The sequence below is a fragment of the Nannospalax galili genome, unplaced genomic scaffold (genome assembly GCF_000622305.1).
Source record: "Nannospalax galili isolate Female #2095 unplaced genomic scaffold, S.galili_v1.0 scaffold341, whole genome shotgun sequence".
In the NCBI taxonomy this organism is placed as follows: Eukaryota; Metazoa; Chordata; class Mammalia; order Rodentia; family Spalacidae; genus Nannospalax; species Nannospalax galili.
In genome coordinates this window covers 1,059,554-1,069,747 of record NW_008346082.1, presented here as the reverse complement: position 1 = coordinate 1,069,747, position 10,194 = coordinate 1,059,554, and the positions used below count along the sequence as shown (strand labels likewise).

General features: G+C 43.9%; 1 non-coding gene across 1 annotated transcript; it reads left to right on the top strand.

Moving 5' to 3' along the window:
* The first annotated feature begins 1,588 nt into the window (after positions 1–1,588).
* Positions 1,589–1,656, top strand: LOC115071929. Its single transcript, XR_003850985.1, has one exon. It is a non-coding gene; the product is annotated as a small nucleolar RNA SNORD95 (small nucleolar RNA).
* Positions 1,657–10,194: the final 8,538 nt, after the last annotated feature.

Here is a 10,194-nt window from a genome sequence, read left to right as displayed (position 1 = left end):
GTATTGTAAGCATCCTGTAATGTTTTCTCTGAATGAGTGAAGCCACTGGGAAAGGGTCATTCAGGCTTCTGAGTGGCAGAAGAGTTTTCCCCTATGTCTGTCAGCCTGGGAGTGGTGAACTGTAAGTAAGCAGCCCCTTTTCTGGAAACCAGCCAGATGGCAGTCCCTAGCTGCAAAGACCATTGCATCTGAAACTATTTCCTGCTCCAGAAGGCCTTGATCCAGTCACAACCCCTCCAGACAACTTGCATCAAGCGGTGAAACACAGCATTTCAGGCAAGATAAGGCTTGGTGAATTTTAGATGATCCTGACCCATTCTCACTCAAGATGGGAGGGGCAGTATGTCCTCAGTAGCTCAGCAGGAAACTAGAGATCGATGCAATGCAGGACTTGTGATTGGTCTTTATGCAGGGCCTGTGAACTGGATTTTGTGCTGTGATTGGTGCAAATGAAGCCCATCATTTACAGGTCACACCCATAGCACATACAACACCTCCTGGATGTTTAACCAGGTGGTTTCACTCACTTTTCCAGTCAGCCTGGGGACACTAGCTTGCGCTGCCCCTTAGTGTTCCACCATTAGACCCAATAAAGGGCTTCTCCCACAGAGTCGTCTTGCCTAGTTGATCTTTCTTAGTGGGCTGAGCTCCTAACATGGAAATGGTGACAGCAATAGCAGTAGCAGTGTGTCAGGAGTGTAGAGACTGAAAAAAGCAACATCAAGATTTACACAGATAAGGAGCCAGAAAAAGACAGGAAGCCCTTCCCCACCTGGGCTTCATAAAGCCAAGAGCGCATGCTCAAGAAAAGCTTGTGCCCCTCAAGCCCGGTCACATCCCAGCCCTCACTGAGGAGCTTTTCCCAACTGTCAGCTGCTGGACTCAGTTTCTTTAAGGATGTGATCACTGTCAGGTTGACTATGCTCCAGGGGATGGACTCAAGAATATTTGGGCAAAACAAATTGCACTCAGTTGGGCTTTAAAGGAAATAAAAGAGGGCACAATGGCTAGGGAGGTGGGGTGGATCTGGAAGGAGTTGGAAGAGGGTGAATATAATCAAAATACACTGTATGAAATTCTCAAAGAATTAATAAAAGTATTTTAAAGGAAAGTAAAGCTTGTGCTATACAAACATGGGAGAGGTGGGTGCTATGTTGGTGACCTATACAGGGGCTCTGAAGGGTCATGAGGTTCGTGGCCCAGTGCTTCTGAAGCACAGGCTTTTCCTTCAGCTCACTAGATAACTTCTGTTCTCTTTTAAAGATTTTTATTTTATTTTATTTCGTACTTTTGAGACAGGGTCTTACTGTAGCCCCAGCTGGCCCAGAATTTGCTATGTAGACCAGGCTGGCTTTGATCTCGTAGAGATCTGCCTTCTTCTGCCTCCCAAGTGCTGGAACTAAAGATGTGCACCGCCACATCCAGTTTATTTTTATAATTTTTAACTATGTGTATATGTGTATGCCTGTGTATGGGTATGTACATGTTAGTGCCTGTACCCATGGAGGCCAGAGGCGTTAGGTCCTCTGGAGTTAGGTGGTTGTGAGCCACTTGCTCTGGGTGCTGGGAACCGAACAGGGTACCCCACAGGGTGGTGATGACTCCAACATGCCATCTGAGTTGCAATGCTGAGATCCAGATGCTGCTTCTGAGCTGCCAAAAAACAAAAACAAAACAACCAAAAAAAAAAAAAAACCCATAAGATACAGAAAAGAGTACTCCACACTCTCAACTGCTGAGCTGTCTCTCCAGTCCTGAAGGCAATATTCTTAATGGAGCTAGTTAGTAAACTGTCTCTAGTTCTATTTTTAACCATGTGTTCCTGGTCCAATTCTTTGCGATGGGACAAAAGATCCTGGGTACAGACTCAAATCTGTGCCTCAACAGTGGTGAGAAAGTGACTGAAGAGTTCCAAAGAGTGACTTGGAGTACAGACTGGGAAAGATGGTCGACGTATAGAGAAAGCTGTGACTAGCCAAAGACAAGGTACTGTGGGCCTGGTTACCGGAAAATTCCAGGGAGTTATAAACTCTAGGGGCCAAAGATCTAGAAAGAAGAACACCAGTCACTGAAGGTGCTGAGGGTCCTGACCCCTAAGACTCAGGAACTATGGCATTAAGCACAGGTAGAGACCACACCAGTGCTGATGCTGCTACTGCTAGCTGTACCAAGAGGATTAAGGGAGCTGCCAGGTGTCAAGCCACAAGCACCAGCACCTATATCCAAAGTCATTGGCTTCTAGTGCCTAGATCCATAATCTTCTAGTTTTCAGGGATTTGAAGCTATGCGTCTCTGAGTCCTCCAGACCAGCCCATAAGCCTTTGGCACTCAAGGGCCCGGGTCAGTCCACACTGGAAGAAGCCAGTCCTCATCTACCCGTGATTTCTGTCAGAGTAATGCAAAAGGACCTCAGGCAGGTGAGTGGTAATAGAAGAAAACAGAATCCAGAGATAAATCCATACATAATAGGAAAGATTTATGAGACGAGTAGTAGTCCCAGCACTTGGGAGGCAGAGGCAGACGGCTCTCTGTGAGTTCAAGTCCAGCCTGGTCTACATTGTGAGTTCCAGGACAGCTGGGGCTACAGGGAGACTCTGCTTCAAAAAGACAAAAAGAAAAAAAAAAGATTTGTGAGAATAGTGCAAAAGCAATTCAGTGGCAAAAGGATAGTCTTTTCCATAAACAGCTCTGGAACAGCTGATATAAATATGTAAAAGCAATTTCATTTTAATCCATTCCTCTTACTATATGAAATATGACTGCAAAATAAATCGGGAATACAACAATACAAATGTACTTAATGTCATTGAACTGCATAGTTACAATGATTAAAATAGTAAATTTTACATAATATACATTTTACCAGAATAAAAAATGACAACTGATGTGGGATAAATGTATTTGTGGCTATTGTTATGGTAATACTCCTAGAGTATCCTGGAAAAAGTCAGTATTTACAATTCATCTAAATTTTTTGTATATGTGTGTCTACATAGTTCGTCCTTAGGAAATACAGGATATTCCCCTTTCCAAAACCAGCATTAAATATATAAATAAAGAAGTTTTTGCAAATATCATTCAAGAGTAAAACATGTGGGGCTAGAGAGATGACTCAGTGGTCAAGAGCACTGGCTGCTCTTGCAGAGGACCTGAATTCAGAAAAATCTCTAGAAGAAAACAAAAGAGAAAATTTTTGTTATCTTGAATTCGGAAAGATTTCTCAGCTATTACACAGTCCACAAAATAACAAATTGAGGCCAGGCGTGGTGGCGCATGCCTTTAATTCCAGCACTAGGGAGGCAGAGGCAGGCAGATCTCTGTGAGTTCCAGGCCAGCTGGGGCTACAGGGAGACCCTGTCTCAAAAAGACCAAAAAAGATTAATAATAATAACAAACTGAGGCCAGGCATGGTGGTGCACATCTTTAATCTCAGCACTCAAGAGGAAGAGGCAGGTGGATTTCTGAGTTCAAGGCTAGCCTGGTCTACATAGCATATTCTAGACCAGCCAGGGTTACAAAATGAAATCCTGTCTTTAAAAAGAGTTGGGGGCTGTAGAGATTGCTCAGTGGTTAAGAACACTGGTTGTTCTTACAGAAGACCGGGTTTAAATCCCAGCACCCACATGGCAGCTAACAACTGTTCGTAACTCCAGTTCCAGGGGATTCAACAGCCTCTTCTGTCTTCCGTGGGCATTGCACGACACTTACCTACATGCAGGCAATACATGCATACACACACACACAAAATAATAATAAATAAAATATTTTTTAAAAGAATTTTTTAAAAAGTCAAAACAACAGATTGATAGGTTTGACTTCATCAAAACTAAAATCTGGCTGGATGTGGTGATGAGCACCTGTATTACCAGCATTTAGGAGGTTGAGGCAGGTGAATCATAAGTTCAAGGCCAGCTAAGGCTACATATAGTGAGTTCTAAGCCAGCCTGGGATACCATAGTGAGACCCTATCTCCAAAAAGCAAAAACAAACAAAAACTCTTAAGAACTTAAAAGCTTCCAAATCAAAATTTAAACACTATAATTAATTAATGGATCTTGTCATTAATAATCAAACATTATTAATGTTATAAACATGTAGCCAGATGTCATGTGTATTCTGAAAACAGCATATAATACTACCTATGAAATTTTTTAAAAAATATTTTATTATTTTTATTTTATTGTATGTGCCTACATGTGTGTAAGTGTACCCGTGTTGTACAATGCCCGCAGAGGTCAGACGATGGCATCGGATTCCCTAGTGCTGGAGTTATGGACAGTTTTAGCCCCCATGTGGGTGCTGGGAATCTAACCTGGGTCCTCTGCAAGAGTAACCAGTGCTCTTAACCACTGAGCCATCTCTCCAGCCCCTCCATGGAGTATTCTTGATGAAAAGAACTGAACTTAAATCTAGTCAAATCTTTTAACTACCAATTTACAGGAAAAAAAAATAGAAGAAAAATGAACATGCCAAAATCACGGGAATGTAATTAGCAGAATCAAGACTAGAGTCAAAAGACCTGGTTTATTCAACAAGATTAAGGGGGCAGGGAATGAAATCAGTGGAGCAGAACCCACATATTAAAAGGCATTTACAGAGAGTGGGGGAAGGATGTATGAAAAAGCCATATGGAAACCCATTTTGTAGCTAATTTCAAAATACAATTTAAAAAAAAATTAAGGGAAGTACGGGGCATGGGTAGCTAACACTGCTCCCAGAAGCCAGAGGTTATTAAACAAAACCCAGAGTGTCAGGTGTAGGATACCTCCTTATGAGCTGTTGGTCAGAGAAGCCTTAGAAGGCCCCAAAACAGCACAGGGTATTGCCATTGCTCTTGGTTGCTCACCAGAACTGGATGTTAATACCCCATTACTGAATATACTACACATTTTAGCTGCAGGACATGGAGAAATCAAGCTGGGATGAGCTGGTGCTTCTACCTTGCTGGCTATCTTTCATAGTGTGGGAGAGTGCTATGTAGGCTGCTAGGAGTGAAAAGTCATCCGTGGTCTTACTCAGCTGTGACCGCTCTGAGCTGTAATGCCAGGCTGCCAGGAAAGATATCTGCTGCTGCGACAGTGTCATGACTTTGACCAACCACTTTCTGATTGGATTTTGGCCTGCTCCACAGGAGGAATTCATACCTGGTACTATAAATCTGGTCAAAAGCCCATGACTTGGGGAGGCCCAAAAGGGCAGTCCACTACTGTTGTTTTGCTAAATGGACAAGGTGTCAACTGCCTCCTAAATATTTATGTTTATACCCATATGTTGATGCTGTGCTCAGTCTTGGTCAGTTTCAGTTGGCAGTGAGCAACAGTTAATGCAGAGACTTTACATAGGTTAAAGTGCTGAGAATACACGACTGTTGAGTGTTTAGCCGTAAATGTGACATCTATAGCATCCTCTCCAAGGCTCAGGGAACATCATGCAAGGAGGGGCAGAAAGAATGTAAAGAGCCAGAGGATGGGAAAGGGTGCTGTGAAACTCTGTCTTCTGGACACAATTTGGCTGTTGCCCCCATAAACTCACAGCAGCCATGATTACCTGCACAATACTAGACCCATCAACACCCCATCATGGATGGGGGAGGGGCCCACAAGGTCCCCCATCTCTGAGGAGCTACATGTAGTTAACAGCTCTGTGGGAGGGATCATACTCCTCATTGGTAAGTTGCCCTTACTTAGGCTAGAGAAATGGTTCAGTAATTAAGAGCACTGGCTGCTCTTGTAGAGGACCTTGTTTCTGTTCCCAGCACTCACATGGTGGCTAACAATCATCAGTAACTCCAGTTCCAGGAAATCCAACACCCTCTTCTGACCTCCATGGGCACATAGTGCTCTTATATACATGCAGGCAAAACACTCATGTGTATCTAAAATAAATTTTAAGTTAGTTTTGCTCAAGTAAATAACCCTCTGACTCATGTTCATACAGACAACCCTAATTAAACGTCACTGGGTCACACACAAAAAGGCAGAGCAGTAGGAGGGTGATCTGTTAGGAAGAAGATTTTTCTGTTGCTACGATAAAACACTGACCAAAACCAACTTGAGGAGGAAAGAGTTTATTTCAGCTTACAAGCCCAGCACTGTAGGAAGCCAGGGCAGGAACTTGAGGCAGGAACCTGGAGGCAGGAACGGAAGCAAAGATCATGAAGAAATGCTGCTCACCAGCTTGCTTCCCTGACTTGCTCAGGTAGCTTTCTTATACAGCCCAGGCCCACCTGTCCAGAGATGGCACCACTCACGGTGGGCTGGGCCCTCCTCCATCAATAAGTGATCAAGAAAATGCCTTCACAGATGTACCCACAGGCCAATCTGCTGGAGACAATTCTTCAGTTGAAGTTCCCTCTTCCCAGGTGACTCTAGGTTTGTGTCAAGTTGACAGCTAACGCTAACTATGACTTTCCACCCCTTGTCAACTTTAACACACAAGCACATTGCTTAAGATCACAACCTTTCTTATTTGTCCCTAAGATCTCACATTAATATTATAATATAAAATACAGTTCAACTGTAAAAGTCCCACAGTTTTAAACTTTTCAACACTTTAAGACATTAATATCTCTTTTTTAATATTTTATTTTTTATTTCATCTGTATGCGTGTACTGCCTGAATGTAGGTAAGAGCACTGGTGCTGTGCAGTGCCCGAGGAGGACAGAAGAGGCCATCAGATCCATGGAACTGGAGTTATGGACAGTTGTTAACTGCCATGTGGGCGCTGGGATTCAAACCCGGGTCTTCTGTAAGAACAACCAGTGTTCTTAACCACTGAGCCATCTCTCCAGCCCCTGGGATTAATGTCTCTTTAAAAATCCAAAGTCTCTTTATCTGTTGGCTCCTGTAAAATCCAAAATAAGTTATATACTTTCTTATTCCAAAAGGGGAAAACCAGGGCACAGTTACAAACATAACAAAGTAAAACCCAAATCCAACATCACTGTCCAACATCTGGGACTCACTTGTGATCTTCTAGGATCCAAAGGGCTTGAGAAGTTCTACTTCCTTCGCTCTTTCATCTGTAATACACACAGTTTGTCTCATAGGCTCTGGCCGGCTTTACTCCACACCTGCTGCTGTCCTTAATGGCCATTCCACAGTCCTGGAATCTCCAATATGCTGGGGTCAGTCTCCACTGAAACTGAGACTTCACCTTCACAAGCAGCCTCTCCTGGTCTCTTCAGATACTCCCACCATGCCACATGGTGCCAAGCCTCAGCTATTCTCCATAACACCTTCAACCCTGCAGTTCCTCCTGAAACTGAGGCTTCACCTTCACCAGTGGCTGGCCTCTCCTGGCCTCTCTGCATGAAGACTTCCACCCCTCCACAAAGCGCCAACCCTCCATTTTCTCTCCTTCCAGCCTTCAAAACCAGTATCATGTGGGAAACCCTTATACATTATTTGCCAAGTCCTGCTGCCTGCTTGATGTGCAGCCTTGCCACTGCCCCCACCACTTGACCAGAGCTTCTGTGTGCTGATCCTAAGGAAACACTCCCCAGAAGATTTCACCTCAGTGATGCCAGTCTCATAAATCACAGCTGTTTTTTTTAGCCCCAGATAACCAGCATTGATTGTCCAAATAAAGCAAAGATTCCACTTCAGTGTGCTGATCTCATGTTAATCACAGTTAATTCTTCAGCCCTACTTGACCAAAAACCACAGATTCTTAATTCAAAATATCCCACTAATGACCCCAGTAGTCTTCAAGGGACTCTCAAACTTCCCCCTGAATGTCACAAGCCAAGCCTCCATTGTCTGGATTACTCAGTATTATCTTCCAAGTTCTCACACCAGCTTATTAAACTCTAAGTACTCAACAGCTTTTCTAACCCAAAGTTCCAAATGCTTCCACAAGCCTCTCAAAATTACATGGTCCTGTCTGTCACAGCAACAACCTAACTCAGAACCAACTTCTGTACTGATTTTCTCTCTGTTGCTACAATAAAATGCGAACCGACAAAACTCGGGAGGCAAGGGTTATTTCACCATACACTTTTCAGTCCGTTATCAAGGGACAGCGAGGCAGAACCTCAAGGTTTGAAGCAGAAACCATGGAGGAATGCAGCTTACTGGCTTGCTCAGCTACCCTTCTTATACAGCCCGAGTCCACCTGCCCGCGAATGGTATCACCACAGTAGGCTGGGCCCTTCTACATCAATAAGCAACAAGAAAATGTCCCACAGGCCAGTCTGGTGGAGGAAATTCCTCAACTGAAACTCCCTCTTCCCAGGTATGTCTAGGTTTGTGTGAAGTTGACAAAATCTAACCAGCACAGGGGATCTGGTGAGAGAGAGGAAGGGAATAAGATAAGAAAATGGGGGCTGAATATGATGAAAGTACAAAGTAGTAAGAGTGTAATATATAAGCCAGGCATGGTGGTGTGTGCCTTTAATCCCAGCCCTCAGGAGGCAGAGGCAGAGGCAGAGGCAGGCAGATCTCTGTGAGTTAAAGGTAAGCCTGGTCTACATAGTGAGTTCCAGGCCAGCTGGGGCTACAGGGAGACCCTGTCTCAAAAATACCAAAAAAAAAAAGAAAAAAAAGAAAGTGTAATATATAATGAATATGTGCAATATATATGAATTGTGAAAAAAAATGAACTGATCAGGGTTTTAAACACTGCATATTTGATATTAAGAAATTATTATAAGCCAGGCATAGTGGCACACAATTATAATCCTAGCACTTGGGAGGTGGAGGCAGGAAAACCAGGAATACAAGCTATATAGTAAATTTAAGGTCATCCTGGGCTTTGTGAGAACCTGTCTCAAAAAATAATAGAAGAAAGAAAAGAAAAGAAAAGAAAACTCTCCAGATTTAAATAATGGCAGGTGGGTCATTTAAAAGTTTGTATGTTTTCAGATATATACTGAAATATTTGCTATTATAACCTATACTTGGGCTTTACCTTAAATTAATTGGGTGGAAATACTGTAGGGATGATATGGAATGAACAAGATTGGCCAAAAGTATTTAATGTTGAAGTTGGACAATAGTTATATAGAGGTCTGTTAGTCTGTTAAGAATTACAGCATATTTGAAATTTTCATTAACAACAACAGCAAAAAAAAAAAACAGCAAAACACCAGGACATTTCAAACTAACATGGCTAAAGGCTGGGTGTGGTAGCACACACCTTTAATCCCAGCACTCTGGAGGCAGAGGCAGGTGGGTCTCTGTGAGTTCAAAGCCAGCCTGGTCTACATAGCGAGTTCCAGGCCAGCTGGGGCTACAGGGAGACTCTGTCTCAAAAAGACCAAAAAAATTTAAAAAACTAAGACAAACAAAAGCCACCACAAGACAAGAGCACGTTTCAAATAGACAAATGGATTGTAAGCTTTTTAATTAAAAAACTTTTATGGCTTCCTGATCCTTTGCATCCAGGTGGACCCAGTTCCTTTTCTAGGTCCCCAGGAGCCCACTGGGCCTGGTCCTGCCCTCACCTCCCTCTGCTTCACTGGGCCTGCACCACCCTCCAGCCTCTTTCCTGGGTAAGTGGATCACACCCTCCACACAGTGACTCCTCCAGCCTCATTCACCCTCCGATCTGCCTCTACCCTCTCTTCTCCTAGCCTGGGTCCTGTCCACTTGTCTTGGTGCCCCAGACACCAGGGGAACCATCACTGCTTCCTGATCCTTTGCATCCAGACCAACCCAGTTCCTTCTCATGGTCCCCAGGAGCCCTCTAGACCTGGCCTTGCCCTCACCTCCCTCTGCTTCCTTGGGCTGCACAACCTGCCAGCCCCTTTCCTGGACACCGGAGCTGACCTTTCAGCTTCCTGATCCTTTACATCCAGACCAACCCAGTTCCTCAGTGCAGTCCTCAGGAGCCCTTGGGGCCTCTTCCTGCCCCCAACTCCCTTTGCATCTCTGGGTAGGATGGCCACCAGCTGTCCTAGACCAGCATCTTTCCTGGACCCTGCTCCCAGGTCAGTCCAACCCCCAAATTCCTGAGGCCAAAAATCTTTCCTGGAGTGATCTAGACCCTAGGAGAAAGCCTGAGAGCATCCGATCCTCATCTAACTTGGCCTCTGTGGGAACTCCTGAAGACAAATGCAATCTGGCCACTCCAATATAAAATCAAAAGAGAGAACCAGAAGCTTAGAGGAACAGCTTTTCATGCCCAAAAAGTAAATCACAAAGACACATAAAATTCACAAAAAGAAGCAGAACTAAACTTGAAGGCCCGAG